Source organism: Pseudopodoces humilis, chromosome 3 (assembly GCF_049639895.1).
Source record: "Pseudopodoces humilis isolate 2021_Gansu_Grassland_sample_001 chromosome 3, ASM4963989v1, whole genome shotgun sequence".
Taxonomy (NCBI): Eukaryota; Metazoa; Chordata; class Aves; order Passeriformes; family Paridae; genus Pseudopodoces; species Pseudopodoces humilis.
The window spans coordinates 36908462-36927972 of NC_142202.1; the positions used below are offsets into that span (position 1 = coordinate 36908462).

A 19511-nucleotide genomic window follows, 5' to 3' on the forward strand; every position below is an offset into this window, starting at 1 on the left:
AGCAGCTGCTCCAGACTAAGCCTCTCCAGGGCTCTGGCACTGCTTGGTGCTAACAGCACAGAGAGCATGTGTGCTGCAAATTCGAGTCTGTAACCACTAGTAACTCATTGAGAGGATTTAAGGTTTCAAGTAAACTACATCTGAATAAAGGTATGTGCAAGTTTATTACTGCTAAGCAGCTTTGCATTTCACTGCTGTTATACTGTGGAGAACTGTGCAGAAACAGATTTAGCAAGGCCTATTCCACAGCTGCTCTATCAACTTTTACACATTGCCAATCCTTCAGTCTTGGTCTGAGGTCTAAAAGAGCTAGAAAGACTGCATCTGGCCTTCAGTCATCTCCATGACAGAGTCTTTTAAGCAAAACCTGGTTCCATGTTTCAGCTGAAGTTGGTATTTGATCCACTGTTCACTACAAAGGATTATATTTCTCTTAGTCAGATTTGTAGTACATGATCTTCAAAGATCAACATCTTCCAAAAGCTTTCTACCTGTCTCCTAAATATGATTATTAACACAAGAAAAAAGTACCATAAATATTGTAACTTTCAGGTCCTTCTATAAATCAAATTATTGATTTTGAAAAGACTTTTGTTTGGAGCATTGCATTTTGGTTTAACTTTCTTTTTGAAAGCACTTTCAAGGAAAACCTTGGTCTCCAATTTTTATTTAATCGCAAAAAACCAACAGCAATGTTTATTCACACACCACTTGTATGTCTCTTCTTCTTTTTCATAAATAATCACATTCTTGTCATGGCAGACAGGATCTTTGCAAAGTTCTCAACACTTTCCTGAAGATGACTTTTATGTGAAGTGCTCTGGCATCACGCAGTCTACCTGAAGTTAACACGGATTTACTAGCTCATATATAAAAGAGCATTCTGGCTAACACTCATGATCCTTGCCTACATAATGTCTGGAACAAAAGGTTTAACGTTCTCCAAATTCCTTAAGTGCCACAGGTCCTTAACTCTCACCACATTCAGCATGACCCCTTGTGTATATTTCAGATACAAATCTTAGACAGAAGAAAGATTTTTCATCCACGTAGCAACAGCTATCTTTCAAGTCTCTACTTTCCCACTAAAGTAATCACCAATCCTAAACCATGCATTAATCTTCAGTAAAGACAGAGCAATTCTAACATCAACTGCCAATGTTCTAACATAAAACCATATTCCAACATAAAACTACCAGTGTAAAAAGTATCAGAAAGGTTTTTTTATGGCGATTTACTTAATTTGTATAAAGCGAAGGCAAGATATGTATCCTTGACAACAGAAAATGTAGGGACAGGGAAAAGAGATAGAGACAGATAAATACCACACTGGATTCCCATTTAATTGAGTATAATGTGAAAATTGTTAATTTCTTTTTTCAAGCTTGAGAGAGTCTTGGAAGCTTGGTATGTATTTTTAAAACCACTAAGCTGAAAATAATTAAATTGGAAGTTCTGATTTAAAAAGAAAAAAAAATAAAAATAATTATTTTTCTCTAATTAATTCATGGAACATATTTGAGGATATGATTTGAGCTATAGCTGCACAGCCCTCTTCATTGAATACATGCACAGCAATTCTGTTTCCCTGCATGTAAACAAACTTAGTTTGCTTAAACACTTCCAGTCTGCAGGGTAAGTTCCACTGAGGAAGAAAGCACTCAGACAAAATGAAGATTCATAGACTTTAAACGTCATTCTTAACCATGGAAGATTTGCATGTCCTGTAAGACATATTTTGTCTTCTTAAAGCAAGTTAGCCAACTTCGCCTCTTTTCTAAGCCAATATTAGTACTTTTTCCAACACTCCAGTCCCAAAGAAATTAAAATATTTAACCATAATTAAGTTATTTAAGGAAGTAATAATGAGTCAAGAGACTTAGGCCTACTGCTACTGTGTTTCCTCATTTTTTTTCTTTTTTGTGGAGTACAAAAGATGACATCTTAGCATGTTTTTGAACAAGTGTTTTCCTCATGCAAAGAGAACTGTGTCTGCAGACCAACCCCTATCAAATTCCTTTACTTATATTGGCAGGGCAGGGTAAAACCCCCTAAGATCTTTCCTTTGTTTAAATGCATTTCCTGCCTTCCTTACTGCTATAGACTGTGTTGTGACAGGCCTATTTATAGTCCAAAGAAAGGAAAAAGCACCACTGGAGGCAGGAAAACTAAGTTGGGAAAGAATAGAAGGAAGTGTGGCTGCCATTTAGCCAAACAATCTAGAACTAATTGAGCTCAGAGGAGCCCCAGCCCCAGTGAAGCTGCTGGGAGTGAACAGAGCACAGTCCTGCTTCCCTCTCCAGGGCCCTGCCAGGGCTGCTGTGTGTGAGAGTCATGGGCAGGACACTGCTGGAAGCAAATAATCTCAGCATCCCGATATCCTGACAAGAACTCTTTCAAAAAAAAGGAGAGTGATGCAAGTTGGATACCTATCAAATTAAGGTAAGTGCCTCCTTCTGGCATTTCTGCTTGCTGCATGCTCCACTTCTTTTCAGCTGTGGCCAGGCTGGTAAACAAAAAAAGGAATGAGCTTTGGAGAAGGAATGGCAACCAAATTTTACATAAAGGTTTAGCAGAATGTCTGATTTTTAGATAAAGAAATCTGAATTCACTTATGAATTCCTCAGAACTTTTCTTAAGCAAAAGAAGCCTTTGCCACAAATCCATCTGTGTTCCTGTTTTCCTGACTTGTGTCATGTTTATCTTATAGACTGAGATTAAGTACTAGAGAAATATTATGGTAAATGTATGCCCCAAAAGAAAATATGATGCCAACTCTGCATTGGTTTAAAAATAGAGATTTAGAGACAGACAGAGAGAGGGAGAAGTATTTGAAATACATATCTATACAAGACATGTTAATACGGAATATAGAAACATATCAAAATGTATATAATGCAAGTTTTGTGATAATTTAGTCTTATGATGTACACTTGAAGGTAAGAACTTATAAGGGCTGAATTAAAGTAGCTGAAAGTTTCTAGAGTTTTAGAATTTATTGGGACAGGTAATTTGTGTGTGTGTGTGCCTGTGTATACACAAAAATATACTACATATAGATATCAAATCAAGATATATTATTCATTGTTGCTTGCAGTGCAATATTACCTGTTGCCATTCTAAGGTCTAACTTAAACTGACAGTAGAATATGGGTGGAAATTTCTAATCTGCTTATTTTCAGATGTTATACACAATATTATACTATCATGACTGCACGTGTAAAAAGTTCCATTTTCAGATAGACCAGTGTACAGACCATATTAATTCACTGAGTTACCATCAACAAGGCAAGGTTTTAAGATAAAAAAATTAGTTTTTTTTTAAGACTGTGTTTGATTTCTTTGACTCTCAACATGTCCTTTGCACTTCTAACAAAGGAAGTGCTGTTGTGATTTGCAGGCAGCAGAATAGAAGCTGTAGAATAATAGACTCAGGTTTTCACCATGCAAATTTTATCCTCTTCAAAAGATCTATGAGAATAACCTTTGTATTGGTCTCATTTGTGTTAACACATTACCTCTAAGCATATGCTGTTCAGATTATTCATTTGTTAATCAGATGTTGTCTAGGATTAGCGGTTTATGGTAAAAAGCTGCTGGTGAGTAGAAAGGAAGTGTGATGTGTTGTTATTCTACTGTATCCCCGTAGGATGCTATTATGTTTAGAGTCTGCTATTGTGAAGATAGCGAGGCAGGATGTCATCCATGTAGGTGAAAAGCCGCGATAGGACAATTGTAAACAGCAGCAGTCAGCTGAAAGTCTGATCCAGGGAGGTGCCAAGCAGCAATTCCAATGAAGCAGATGCAAGCCAATGCTCATGGAAAGGATCAGGCCTTTGTCTGATTTCAAAGTACTCAGCATTTACAGTAACTCTCAGTTCTCCATGGTTATAAGCCTGTTCTTGTGAAGACTAAAATGGCAGTGAAACTAGATTGTACAGATATTTGCAAGAGAAAGCTCTTTAGACTGCAATTTTAGTAACTAGCATAGCATGCTTTCATGCAGGTAACATTCCTCGCTTTCAATTTCAGTAACTGATTGCCCTGCACAAAAACTAAGCAGAAACAGAAAAAGAGTGTTGTAATTTAAAAATTTAGGAAGCATTGCAATTTCTGGTATTGAATAAATACAGTCATTTCCATGAGATGTCAGTTGCACAGCGACTGCAATACAACTAAACAGGACACACTGTATCGTTCAGATTTATTCAGGTCAGCAGCACTCACTGCATTATTTTAAAGCTTGGTATCACTGCATGAATGTAACAAAACAGAAAACCTTTCCTCAGCTATGAGGAGAAGATCATATGCAAATCAGCCAGTTTACACTGTAGTTTACAAGAAAAGATCATCAAAAACATACTGATGCACTTTGACATTTGCCTTTGGAAAAAATACTGTAGATGGTACTTAAAAATTCCCTATTTAATACTCTTAATAAACACACAAATATAAAGATTTGTTTCTAAACTGCAAGAGTTCACGTGTTCATTATTTCAAAGTTTGCAAACTGAGGGTTTTGTCCTGAGGATAGAGTCATGAGTTAAAAAATACTTCACAGAAAGAGTCATTGGGCACTGGAATGGGCTGTCCAGGGAGGTGGTTGAGTCACGGTCCCTGGAGGTGTTTAAAAAAAGACATGATGAGGCACTCACTGCCATGGTTTAGCTGATAAGGTAATGATAGGTCACAGGTTGGACTCCATGACTTCAAAGGTCCTTTCCTATCAACTTACTTCTGTGATTTCTGAAGGCCTTAGAATGAAATTTGCACCCCAGCACCTTATAAAATTTTACCACCTGCTACTATCTAAGTACTTTGCAAGAGACTCTTTCTGCATAAACACATTTGAGTGTTCACAAGTACTAACAGGGGTGCAATTATTAAAGCTCCAAGCTAAAAATTAAATATGAGAATTTGATATACCAGAAGGAAGTGGAGGTTCACAAACTTCCTGCCCTGACATTATTTTACCAGGTAATTAAAGAGGTTTCGGGCTGTCAAATAAATACTTCAGTCAGCTGCCACTACTGTGTGGGGCAGTGTGGGTTTCTGTTTCCAGGAAAGCTGACTGACTTGAAGAAAAATCACATGACTTAAAAAATAATGCACTTTGGGTGACTAGTCATGCCATGCTTTCCTGCAAAGCTAGTTCAGGTTTAGTGAGATTTATTATTCCTCATGCAATTGCTCAGGTGTAAGTATCCTAATTTCTCTCTAAGCCCTTATTCCACAATACCAGACACTCTTACAAGGAAGTTTTGTGCTCCAAGACACAGTCAGGCCCACTGACATTATAGGAAAAAAAAAAAAGAGCAGATAATAACAAGTGTTTGGAACAGTCAAAGCACGATTTTTTGAGAACACATGTACAGTCTACAGTAGTCTTACTCAAAAAACAGAACTGGGGGAGAGGGAACACAAAAAGAAACCCAGTTAAAACACATTGAGAAATCAGCATTCAATATTGGACAGCATCAAAATAGTTCTACAAAGAGATGTAGCTGTTCAACACAACAGAAATGCTAGTGTTAAAAAAATAATTTCTTTGATAAAGTCTAAAACACCCAGCTCATAACTATGTGCCGAATAACATCCTGACTTGTGAAAATGTTTATGCAGGTGCTTAAATTTAAGCACATGGGTAGCCTCATTCATTTCAAGCAAAATTATTTTAACAGACTGATAAAATTTAAAGCCTGGCAGAGTCATTAGATCATCTAGTCTGAGTACAAACACGGCAAGTTAATTTCACCATTTCTCTTATCCAAAACCCAAAAGCTTTCCTGCTTACAACAGAAGAGTAAGGATGTAGTATGTTCAAGATAAAAAATCTTAAGGGGAGGATCTCAATGTTCTACATGCATGAGTAGCGACCCACAACAGTGACAATTGTTCAGGCTGACACAAATCCTTCAGCTCAAAAGGGAATTGAATGTTCAGGCTTTGTATCAACTTACTGCACCAGGGTGAAGGTCAATGTGTGTATGGAAGACAGAGTGTTTCTCCCAGTAGTCTCTGTGCTATCAGAAAAAGCCATTAACTTTACTTTGGTTGCTTTCCTATTCTTCTAGTAGACTAGAAAAGTACTGTTGCATAAGCAAGGATTTTTAAAAAAACTTCTTTAAAATCAATCTTTATGCCAAAGGGTAGCTATATTTTTTTGCCTTAAATTCTCTCAGTCACCCCAGACCATGTGCAAATTGTGCTACAAAACAAGGAGCCATTGTTCAGGAACAGATGAAACAGAGATGTATTAACCAAATAGAAAAATACATAGAGAATGAATTTGTCAAACCTCTTATTTGGTCACACCTAGGCAGTTTAAAAAGCCTTATTATCTGAACAACAGATGAGAAAAATCTGGTTTTAGTCTCAAGGGAGACTTGACCTGGGCTCTCCTTTCCAAGGATTAGTAGCAGTGGCTTTCTGCTGCATGAACACGCAGCAGCAGCAGAGTGATGTTGAGGGATATGTACAATATATGGTACAAAAAAAAAAATAAAAATAAATAAATAGGGGGAATAAGAAAGGCTTGGAGTACAAGTCCACCTTGTCAATAACCATGCAGGTATCTTCATGTCTTGGGTTACCACAAAAAATAAAGAGTTGGCTTTGAGAAGTATTTTTGTCTTTATCTTCTTCATATTTATTCTGAGTTTCAGGGCTGGTACTCTCCTTGCTACTTAGTATAATACTTTCTGGGAAGCAAAGGTGTACCCTTGGGGAAGTTTGTTCCAGCTTTTGGCAGCAGGGGGAAATGACAAACACTCTACCTTATTGCCCTGGGGTGACTAAACGAGGACACTTATGTAGACATAGATTCAGTCTTCCTCTCTTCTCTAAACTCACTGCAGCAGTTTGCTCTCATTTCTACACTGGATGTCATCTCTGAATTGTCCCTTCCCAACCCCCTGTGCAGTAATGGTTGCAGACTCATTTATCACAATGATCCCCAACAGACCCTGTGGACTCAAACAACTGCCTGTGGACTCAAACAACTGCACAGTGGAAACACAGTCCTCCTCTAAGGGCTCTTTAGTGCAGCACCACACAGCCCCAGGAAAATGAAAATGCCAGGTGGCCACCCTCCTGCCAGTACTGTAATGATGTTGTGCCACTTGGTCAAGATAGCAGAAATGCAGGGAACAGCCAGAGCAGTTGTGGTGTGACACAGAGCATTGTGTGCAGTCTGCTCTGCCATCACAGTCCAACCAAGTACCAAACAACTCTGTCAGCAGGGCTGGATGAAGGAATTTAAAGTCAAGCTAACAGGTCTGGCATTGTCTCACTAATTGATTAATGACTGTTTGCATTATAGAGCTGTGTACCAACATCTCTGTTTAGACAGCTCAGCATTCTTAGAATCCTTTGTATTCTAACACACCTTATTTTTCCAGCATAGTGTTCCAGCATAGTGTTCCATTGTTATTTTGGATCATTACTGTACCAGAATTATCTTGGAAGGCTGGAGACAAAGATAAATCTTCAAAGATGAGCTCATTACTAAAGGCAAAAGGAAAACCAAACTTGATCTCAATTGAACTATAAAATATGCTTCGTAACTTCATAAATGGGAACAGGCAAGGGAGAGAAGTGGATTAATGCTGAATTTTTCCATGCTGCTTGACATTCCTCCCAGTCATGGATAGTCTCCTCTTTCTCTCTTAAAAGAAAGAACTTTCATGCTGCCTTCATATAATGCTGTGGTTTGATACTGGAACACAGCCTACGTGGAATTCTGGACCCAGCACGTCACTCTAATATAGTCCTATTCATTCAAATATGTTCTATTAGAGGTAATTGTCTTAAGCAATAATTAAAAAGAGTAAAAACATAAAAGAGGAGGATAATGTCTTCATACCACTAAAAGAAAAGGAACTAGAACTAACAACAGAGTAAAACAAGTGTAATAAATCCAGCAGTTATATGTAGAGACCTTGGCCCCAAGGGGCTCTGTCGTACAAAATATTAAGTGTTGTGACTATAATAAGCAAATCTCCTCTCAGCTAAGGAGCATGGAAGCAATAGTCTCTCTCTTGTCTTTCCACTGAATACTTAATGCATAGTAGGAAGGCACAGATGGATGTGAATTCACTCATCTCAGAGTGAGCTGGGAGCATGAACCCTGAGACATTTGCAGCAAATTTCAGGCTGCTGGTTAACAGTCAGTCAGATAAACATGCTGTGTGTTGGACTAAGTGGAGATCCTGCCTGACAGTTCTATCAGAGCAGGCATTTGTGATCCATGCCTCCTTTTTACAGGGCATAAAAATGTTACTGCTCATAAGCAAGCAGTGCATTAATTTTTAGTATTTTGACAGAAACACTTAAAAAGTGGTCAGGGTTTTTTCTAGAGAGAAGAAGGAAATAGGCTTGGTTTTTTGCTCTTTTCTGTGTCTGTTACTAGACTCCATTGTTTCCACTCTTGTAATGTCAATGCAAATGGACTTGCAAAGTGGACACCAGTGCTCCAAGCTGTTACTAGACACTCAGTACCAGCCTGTGCTGCGTCACTGAGGAAAGACTGACTTACCAAACCAAGAACCACTGTGACATCAGTGCTGACAACATGTCTATCAAAATTAATAGAGTGAAAAAAACATTTTTCACTATTCATGTGTAGTACAAATTTGGCAGATAACATTCTCTGTTGTAAAATTTGAGTGAAAATCATTCTCAGAAATTATCTATACAAGACAAAGCTGACAGCAGTTGAACTTGCAATAGCAGAGACAAGTAAAATGCAGAAATCTAGGCACTTTTGCTAAAACATTTCAATGTTCACTGAATTGAAAACTTCTGTGCAACTATAATTTCATTTAAATTAGAAGAGAGAGAGGGTATCATGAAGAACTCAGGAAAAAACCCTAATGTCATACTCTTGGTCTCTTGTATTCATTTGCACCAAGTGTGGAAAAAACTCCATACTTACTGGAGATTTTAAATTGGTAGAGGAACTACTGATTAGCTCAAACTTACCAGATGCAGAAAAGACAACAAAAACTGAGAGCTGCTGTAAATTCAGCATTACAGCAATGCTCCATCCTTCTTCAGCACATCACTCACAATGAGGATGGCTGGAGAAACTTAAAGAACAAACCTCTTCCAAATGCACACATCTGTTTAGAAATCTTCAATCTCAACAGTATTGGAAAAAAAACCCAAACTTTGTGACAGATGTGCTTCTGAGCTACTGTATCTAAGCCTAGAATTACTCTTCAGGCTCTGTTTCTGAAATGAGCTATAAATAAAACTATTGGAATGTAATAAAACTATTCAATGTAGTTGGTGATAGACAATGAAGAGCTTTTGTTACTTTGGTTTTGGGGGTTTTTGTAATCATGGGTCTATTGTCACTGCTGCAGAAGCTGTCCTTAGTGCCTGCTATCACGGCATGGCACAATTCCACCCTCTTAGCAAGGGAGATGCCAGCATGCATTAGCATTCACAGTACAGAACAACTTACATTTCTCATTCCACCTCTGTACTTCAAGGTGAAACAAAACCAAGTAAAGGGAACTGGAAATATAGAACAGGGTTCTTACAATAATAGTAACCATTTTAGTAATTAAAATTTCTTACACATGTCTATGAATCTCCAGCCTCTCTGTGAATACTGTGGGCTTTGGAAAGGCAGGAATAAGTGTGATAAGGGTTGTCTTGTGGATGGGGATTTTTTTGTTTGAGTAGGTTTGAGGTTTTCATTCATCCTATCAGTCATTGTCATCCCCTTTCTAAATCTGAGAACAGAAGATACAGAAAAAATAAGACCATCCCAAATTTTTCATTTGTCATTTTTCATTAATCAGATTTGTAATCCCTAAAATCTAGTATCTCCCTATACTTCTTTAAAGAAAATATATCACATAAGTTAAGATACAATTACCATTAACCTGCAGCTGTGAGTGCACAGCATTTCCACAATCCAGCACACAGATTCCAAGCTGGACATCAAGAGGAGGAAAGAAGAAAAAGGAGAGGGGGTCCCACTAGTACTGTACATGAGAGAAAAGGTTGCCTTGCACATTTATCATTAAGCTTGATCCTTCTACCTCCCATCTCCACCTCCTGGATCCTCTCTCCTTTACTCTTTTAGGTCTGTGCTTCATGGTTGGATGATGTTCATCCTCAAAGGTCCCTTCAAACGGAATTATTCTATTCTATTCTATTCTATTCTATTCTATTCTATTCTATTCTATTCTATTCTATTCTATTCTATTCTATTCTATTCTATTCTATTCTATTCTGTTCTGTTCTGTTCTGTTCTGTTCTGTTCTGTTCTGTCCTGTCCTGTCCTGTCCTGTCCTGTTCCCTCTCTTATCCCTTCCATTCCAGGCATACTACTTCTGGGTTTCCCACTAAGCAGACCAAGTGCTTAGGAGAAAACTAAGAGCCATCCAAAAGCGGTGGGAAGACTGCCTAGAGGACAAGCCAGAGCCCCTCTGGAACATGGCATGGGAAGCACTGAGGGCACAGACTACTGGCAGAGTGGCTTAATTCCCAGAGAATTCAGGAGTCACTGTAACAAGTGAAAACCTTCATCAGAAGTATAGCTGGGTTGAATGTTTGCTAGGTAAAAAAAAAAAAAAAATCCCCCACTGCCTGCCATGGTGCAACTGAGCTGTCAAAAAGCAGGTCTGTATTTCATTGACTAGAACTATTGCTGTTTTTCAGCTTGAAAGAAATGTTTAATGGACCTCGACAATTTTTTACATCCATAATTTCTGGCAATAGAATTATTGGATATTTTAGTTTAATTCACAAACTCTGAATTTCAGATGGGTACAGATTCCATTTAAATTATTATTTTCTCATATACTTAAATTACTGAAGGGCACTGTTTTCCAATGAAAAGCAGCCAGCAGCCTTGACTCTAAGCATTGCTCTGAGCTCACCTTATGACTTTAATTGATGTTATAAAGAAAGGACTGATTTCAAGGGTCGTATCCAGGGATGCCCCAATTTGATAACTTATCCTCTCATCTCTTACTCTCTTAGAGGTAATGTGACTACTGGGTGCACCCTTGGGCACAGAAGGGGAGCTGCACTGGGCATTTGCAGTACTCCTGTGCCCCCTAGAGCATTACACTGAAGGACCTGGAACTGACTTAGACTGCTAGGGGTGTAATGTAGCCCATAAATGTTTAAAACTCATTCAGTGTAATGTAAGGTTGAGAGCCTTATATGCTATTTTTTCAGCAAAATTTCCTATCTGTTGTGCCCCTCATACGTCCTTTAGCTGGAAGCTCTGTGTAAGAGCTGCTGAACTATTTATAGCAGCCCCTTTAAAAGCACTTAGGTATTTATAAAGCATCCTGTCTGGTGAAGGCTTCCATGGTCTGCTTTCATTCACTTCAGCTGATAGTGAAGGCTATATAGTATCTGGGGCAGTGAGGTAGTGTTGCCCTGAGAATCAGGCCTTTCGATATTGTTTTCATAATTTCTAGCCACTTTCCCAGGAAAATAACTAGAAACATAGGTGTTTATACGTTCCATTAAAGACATGCCTTTTGATGGATGTCTCTCACAGACAATGTGGTTGGGAAAGTGGTAACCTGACTATCCAATTCCTGGTCGTGGTCAGAAACCTATAAATACTGAAAGAACAAAATAAACTTCCTTCTTCTTTCATCACACTTCGAGCTGCATCAGTGTGAATCATTTCATGTCCGACAGTGACAAGGTAGACCAGCAAACCAGACAGTTTATCTGTTAGGTTTGAGTTCCATATGTTCTAAAAGGCCAAAGTCAAATAGCAGTGCAGCCATTTAGGAAGCAAACCTAGCAACACAGACTTGCAGTTGACACTGACATCTGAGAGTCTTACATCCTGTTCCATAAATTCCAGAAGAACATGCTAACAGAAAAGAGACATTTTTAGGCAACCCACGAAACAGATGTCCATAACTGCCATATGCAGAAAATAACTCAATAGTTCAAAATTCTGCACAGACTCAAAGCACTGATTTTGAGATCAGCTCTCTGTTAGTGATCAATTTCTAAATTAAAACACCTACAGTTAATTAAACGACACATAAGCAAGACATAGCTAAATGCATCTAAAAAAACCAAAAAATAAATAAATAAGAGAAACAACAGTTTAAAAGAAGCCATGAAATAAAGCCACTCCTACAATAAGGAGAGGCTCTGGATCCATTTATTCAGCATCAATAAAAGCAAAAATCTCCTGATCTCAACCCCAACCAAAATGGACAACTGTTCCATTCTTTAGCTCCTTGGGGCTATTCTAAAAGCAATCCTACTATGTGACATTAAATATTTTATTTACATGCACACATCCCTATCACACTTCAGTGCTAACTGTACTTATTTTCTGTTGCTCCTTTTCAGTATTTCTCATGTCCCATTTCAGCGTGACTGAGAAATCCATGTTCATCTCTTAGTTTTTCTTTGAGGCATAAATCATAGAATCTTTTGAGTTGTAAGGAACCCACAAGGATCATCGTGTCCTATTCGCAAATGAATGTCCATAGAGAAAGAAATGCACCCTTTTTAATCCAGTCTTCATTTGTTTACTCAACAGAAAGAGAAGGTAGAATACTGTTGTGTTCCACAGAGTAAAGCTTTTGTCATATTTAAAATGCTGATAGAAGTAAGAACACAACACTTAATTTTTTCAGCTGCATTAACTACCTGGTCTTCTTTTCTATGTTGGTATTTCTTTTAAAAAACAGGAAAGAATAGAAAAAAAGGAAAACCTCCACAAAATTTTTAAGACCTTTATTTTTAGGAATTACACCCAAATTATTTCTCTGTTCTGTTTCATAATAACTTAAAATTGTCTGTCTAGAATGAGGACAGATATTTTTTTTCCCACATAAACCACAGTTTACAGCAGTATTTACAGAGCCATAAAAATTAGTTTATTTGTCTACTAATTTCAGAAAGTACAAAGGCTACTTTTCTTTTTAGGAAGTGTATCCAAAGTTGTTTGTGGAATACTGCCACTCAGTTATTATCATCAAATTATGTTCCTATGTGGAACATGACTACCACATACAGACAGCTATTCAGTGCAGAGTGATGACATTGTACACTGTGCTATTTCAAATGGCCCAGGTACCATCAGTATTTAATCAATTATATTAACAGTTGCTGATAAATGTAAAAGAGTGCAGTTGATATTGCATAATCAGGGAAATGGACAAAGTAATAAGAATTATATTTATGGTCAAATAGATTATTTTGGAACACATTTCAGTCATGTTTTCCTCAGTATCAACAGGGAGTAATTTTCTACATAGTTGTAAAGAAATTCAGGAGTAATTTCAAAGCTGCATGTAAAGTTCTGGTACCCTTGATCTTAGTGTGTTTTAGGGGAAATGAAATAGCATTTATCAAGGATAACTCATTTGGTCAATGGGTGGTGCCTTAAAGCCCAGTGAGTGCCTTCTCCTTTCTCTGAGCGAGGCCAGGTGTTTACAGCCGGGTCTGTCATCCATGGCCAGGCTCTGCTGGAACTTCTAACTCAGTTCTGCCAGGGCAGCTCTCGCTCCCTTTTTGAAATTGCCATTCCTCCACTGGCCTAAATTTAAATGAACTCATTCCTCATGGGCTTATTTCTCATTTTTAAATTCATAGATTTTACAACCTCCTTTTCTAAAGCCTCCTCAGAAGCTGTGCAGGCCCCTGGGTCACAGAGCCCCATGTCCTGGGACCATATCTTGGAGTCTTCCCAGACTACATGAGGAGCAGCTTGTTGAGGTGCTGCCCAGCTTGACTGTGCATCAGGACACACCTGCAGCAAACATTCCCTGCTTCCCAGGCCTTCCTCCTCCCTCTGCCTCTTGCTCAGGCCAAAAGGAGGCCAGGCCACATGCAGAGCTCAAGCCCTTTGAGCAGGAACCCCAACCCCAGGGCTCCTTGGCCCCCCAGGCTGGGACTAAAGCCTCCCCACAGCTCCCATGCACCCATGCCTGGCCGGGAGAGAGCTCCTTCAAGGCTCCTTCTCTCCATGTGGAGAGAGCTCCTTCAAGGCAGGAGTTTGTCCTCTGAAAACTTGTTTTCCCAGAGTCCCGAGGAACAGGAGAAGCTCACAAAGGCAGGCGTGGGTGATCAGCACAAGGGCTTCTTCCCTGCTCCAGGCTATGCTGGCAGCGCTGGTGGCTGCATGGTTTTGTAACCATGTGCTGGTTTATATAATATGAAGAGCTGGGTAAGGTCAAAGGAAGCAACCCTAGTTACCCTTTGTCACTGCAGACTTCAGGGATTTGCTGGCTTTCATTGGATTCTGACAAATGTGCCAGCTAGATATGCTATACTATTCTAACAATTTTTAAAGCAGGCACCTGGCTCTGAGAAATCCCTTTAATTTGTCCAAATCTCAGTTGCAGCACTATCTATGGGTGTCATTTGTATTCCAGAAAAATGCCCTATAATGCCCTTTGTAATCCAATGAGACCGTGCTGTCTTGCAGGATCTGGATTGCTTACCAAACATCAAAATAGCCTTACCACGTCCTGTAGTGAGGTATGGCAATTGCCTGTGACCTTTCAGTCATGCCAATTTGCTGTACCACCAGGGTTTCAGCACAGTGCATCCTGTACATGGGATGGGAATTTCAGAAATTCAGAAAATGATATTTTGCACCTCAACCTCGAAATACCATTGACTGTCTCAAATACTTAAATATCTTTAAATGAGTGACCAAGCTAAAGGAAATTAAGTGTAAAGTCTCAGTTGAATTTCAGTAATGTGTGACTACATATCACCCGGAAAATTCCATCAAAACCCTTTCTTGACTTCAGCATTTCTCCTTCATTTGTCCTACATCTGGGAACATGGGGATAAGGATGCATTTTTTTCGCTCTCTCTGTTTAGACTGATAGTCCTCACCTCAAAGGGTCTGTCTCAGTCTGACTATACAATATCTGGCAAACATATTATGAAACACATAATCCATGAAGTAAAAATGCCAGGTGTCAAAATTAAAATGATCTCCAGTATTAATACACGCAGCTCTAATGTCCAAACACAAAAGATAGTAATGTTCTTCTTAAGAAGAGCTAATCCCCAAAAGTGGGGTTGTTCATGTATTTTGCATGATCACTGGAGTGCCCTGGTGTTAAAGACACTAGGAACAAAACAGTATTTTAAATTTTCCTGTTCCTGTTTAAATTCCTGTGTTAAAACACAGCAAAGTCTGCAGTCAGAAAAAAACCTGAAGCGATCAACGGGGACGTGTTTAACTTTCCATTTGTGCTGCCCCTACTGTCGATTAAGGCTTATCTGCTGTTTGGTGTTAGTCATTAAAAAAAAACTACCGACAAAAAACCAGAAGTTATGGAGCACATAGCGCCGCGTTCCAGTCAAATGCTTTAGCAAAGGCTGTTATTATGAAAAGGATTTTCTAATAGGGGGAATAATGATCTTCAGATTCTAACCTCCTGGCACGGCAGTGAGATTTATCAGGAGGGGCATGTGACTAGTTAAGACACACAGCCCCAGCTTGAAGGAAACAGCTGCTCATTTCATGCTTTAGCACTTGGCAGCTGGACAAGGAAGGGTGATGTTTGTGTTGAATACCTCTGCAGAACCAAGTACAGTAAGTGATTTTCCCTGTTTTTGATTTTTTTTCCTAAACTGTCACTGTTTTCCCATTTTCATCCTAGACCTTTCATAAAAATACTTGAAAGAGTGAAGCATATTTTTGAAACTTCATTGATAAGCAGTCATTCATGCTCAGGTTGCCTGTATTTTTCTGACCTGCGATTAACAGCATTGTTTTTGGTCTTGCGGGAACAAGGCAGGTACGGTGTTCCGCCCTCATGCTAGCCAGGAAGGGAATATGGTGCTTATTTATTCAGATGATGGAGTGAGGAGGCTGTTTATGATGACTGAATTTTCCTTTCTCTGTAGAGCTAGTCAATATGTAGTGATGCAACTTGAGTATAGAGAAATGTCAGTGTTTGCCTTAAAAGCACTAGGGTAAGGAATTGACAGAGGTAATCCCTCAAAACAGTGTGATCAATCTGAAAAAAATTGCTTGTGACTGGTTACTTCCTGGGGGTTAATGCAGAGATTTTTTTGAAAGGAAAAGGTAGAAGAAATGCAGGAAGACTGAAGATGTACTGAGTAAGATATTCTTGAGCCATTCTGAATAATAATAATGCATAATTGTATTTTGAAGATCAAAATAATCCTCTCTAAAAAACAGGGAAGGAGTCTCCTAAATATCTCCAAGTTTTTAATTCAATTTTTTTTGGGGTACTTATATGTTTTGTGGTTTTGCTTCATGAATGATTGATGTCCCTGTCTGATAATTTTTGTCTCTTACAGTCTGAAGTTTTCTTTTAAAACCAGAGTGTAGGATACATAAAAAGGAACTTCTGATCAATTATTTACATAGAGATGAATCAGGTTTCTTTGGAGGAAGACTTAGGAGGAACGGGAACAGGTGAATGAGTGATGGATCTTGATGTGTGATAAGACTAAGGTGCTCTGGGGAAGGTTAAAGAGGGACAGACAGAGCAGTGGGGTCCTGTTGAGGAAGGTCTAAGAGTAAACACTGATAGGTAGCATGCAGTCTCTCCTTTAAAGGTGGGGAGAATAAGCTTTTCAAAGATTTCTCGTGTAAGAAAGTGAGGCATCATTTATCTTTGAAGACTTTTCTTTTAAACCATAGTTTATGATTTTGACAGTTATTTGGAAATTTTGTAGGAAAGTGTCGATCGGTTTCAATTGTTCACAAAACCAGAAGTCTGTGTGGCTTCCTGCCTGTTTGTGTCTCCAGGGATAGACTGCCTTTGAACGAAGAACTGAAGAACTCTCAGCACCCTGCAGCCCTCCCCCAGGGGTACTGTGGAACACCATTAACAGCGCAGGCCCCCAGGTCCTGAGGTACCTGGCACTGTGTCAGGAGCCCCTGGTGCCTGCAGTGGGCTGCAATAAGGCTGCAATGGGGCCCCTCCAGCCTGTCCACATCTCCATTCCATGTGGGGCAGGCAGCATAACTTGTTTCCTGTCACTTTTTATTTTGATCCCTGAATAAGTTTCTTTTCCTTCAGAACTGTAGGAATTCTGCTTTTTGAGTAAGATAATGCCATGGTGTTCTTGTTTCCAGACACTGTACTTTGTAATTTTAGTGAGTGCTCTCTATTAACCAAACTGTGCAGGACTGTTGAAGGACCTTGTTGTAAACCTAAGTTCAACCCCAAATCCTCCAGAAAACAGATATGAGCTCAGTCCATACCTGCTGTAACTTCTTGGTCCCTGCTTCTCCACAGCTTCTGAGCCAGCTTTGGTGCAAAAGGTTGATGCAAAGCCAAATGGCTCTGCACCAGCTGGGCTGTGAGCCAGCTGTAGGTGCCTCTCTCAGAGCTGATTGATTCTCCGGCTGCGCTGGGCATTAAGTGTAATATAAAAGAGACAAAATGATGATTACAAAGCAAACATTAGATAACCGCAGTACTGAGCTTGCCTTCAGGTTATAATGTCTGAAAACACCTTTGTAACAGTGGTAACTGAATTGTCTCAAAGAAATGTGGTGGGAGAGCTCAGTTTTGTGCCTCTTTACCATTGGTTGTAAAGGTAATTTACAATCAAGGAGAATAACTCATCACTTGGATCTGCAAAGTTTAAGATAAAAACCCCTGCTTTATTTACAGCTTCCAGCTGTCATTACTGTATCTGATTCTGAATTAAATTCAAGATTCATGACTAGACTTTTAAATTCTCTATCCACAAAATGAAGAAAACTTGATCAACATCACAAGATTCTCAAGAGTACAATTGTTTCAATCCTTATCACGAACTCATTTTGGTAAGAATATTTACTGTTAAACACAGCCAGTGTACTTTGAGAAATAAGTGCAGTCTTCAGGCTGCCTCACCTTTTGGCTTTTCTCATTAATTCAAACTGCAATATCTGTCACTGCAACACCAGTCCTGGAACACCACTGGGGCACACACTGATTTTTCACTTGAGCAGAAAACACAACCTCTGAACCACCTTTTTATATTATTTTATAATATCCTGATCTCATAAAAAGTAATGCTCAGCTTCTTGAATATACACCCCCATTATGATCATGTAAGTCAAGGCAGGTCTGCATAGGCATGAAGCACATTAATTAAATTCCAGCATTCTTTGTTTAGGGAAGTGCTCTGCCCTTGCATTTCCCCTTGATGCATCTCAAGAAAGTCCAATATATAACTGAAAGTTCATCCTGGATTTTTTTTTGTTACATTGTACAGGAGATTGGGTAACAGTGGGGATATTGCTGTCCCTGTGCAGAAGCTCAGTCATTGAGAGTGACCCTTGTCAGTGAGAGTGTTATAAAGTTCCTGTTAAATCTTTTCCTCTGAGGAAATGATCAGGGCAGCCTGGCATTCTCTGAATGGGTATATTTCTGCTCTATATCAAAACATCTAGCTGAGGAGCAACTGCAGTTGTGCTAGCCCCTCTCTCTAGTTGAAAATGCCATTGTACCAAGGAGCCACTCCCAGGATATTCCCGAATAAAGAGAGGAAACTACTTTTAAAAATACTGTAAGGGCACTTGTGTCATTTTCTTTTTTTCCTAAGCTACCTAGGCCTGGCTACAGTACATTTGTACAGGTACTCTAAACATCTTACTCTAAGTGTTTTATTTTAACATATTTATGGTATATTCACTTTTTTACTGCTGAATTTGATAAATTTGTTTTCATGTTGGCCTTTTCTTACAAGTCATAAACAGCAAGGTTTTATATCTCAGAGTTTGAATCACAAGCCTGAAACAAATTCTCAGGTCCTCTGGTTTTTGCTCTTCATTGCTTTTCTCTGTGTTTTTTCCATTCAATATGAATAGCCAGTGAAATAGTACTTTTTCAGTAATAGGTTTTCTTATTGGTGTAACATATCTAAAAACCACCTGACCACCAGAACAGAGGTGTTGTGACAGGGCTGGGGGGGGACTTTCTCTTGTAATGAATGTAAAAGATTGTCAGCTACAGGCACCAGCAATATCAACAGAAACAGATTTGGTGAGTCCAGTTCAGCTACAAAGACTAATCCTGCAAATACATAGGTATTTGCTCAGCTGATCATGAGAGATCCCATCAGAAAGCTCAGCTAACCTCTAAGTGTGTATGAGGCCAGGCTCAGCTTGTGGGTGCGTGGAAATACCCACAGGGCTGATGTTTACAGCTCAGCAGAAAATACAATTACCCCTGAGAACTACTCTGGTTGTTTTGGTGGCCATCTGCTGTCTCACTTCTCTGAACAACTGCTCCCCTTGACCACATTCAAATAAGTGAAGTGGTTTGACTCTCTCTGCAGAGTACTCTCCCACCTGTGATCTATGCATATGCTCCGATCTGGGGTTTCTTGGGCAAGGGGAGTGGGCTTCAGGATCTTGAGAACCTGCCAAGCATAATAATACATGTTAAATTAGTGAGATCTGAGCTATTCTTGTTCAGATAGCTCATATATTTAGTTCCTGCAAAGAGAAAATAACTGTATCATCTTGAATTAACACAAATTTAATATTAATGATTCTGCAGTAT

The 19511-nt window shown here is 39.1% G+C and overlaps 1 protein-coding gene across 3 annotated transcripts in view; it reads left to right on the forward strand.

Moving 5' to 3' along the window:
• Nucleotides 1-2272: 2272 nt before the first annotated feature.
• The window catches only part of RASGRP3 (RAS guanyl releasing protein 3), a 58628-nt gene continuing 41389 nt past the window's right edge, over nt 2273-19511 (forward strand). The window contains exon 1 of one of the 3 annotated variants that reach the window (XM_088053572.1): nt 2273-2442. The gene's annotated coding sequence lies outside the window, so the exon portion shown is untranslated. Of the gene's footprint in view, nt 2443-15445; nt 15569-19511 lie in introns of those variants that run through there. The other 2 variants (XM_088053576.1, XM_088053571.1) reach the window with 2 other exon arrangements.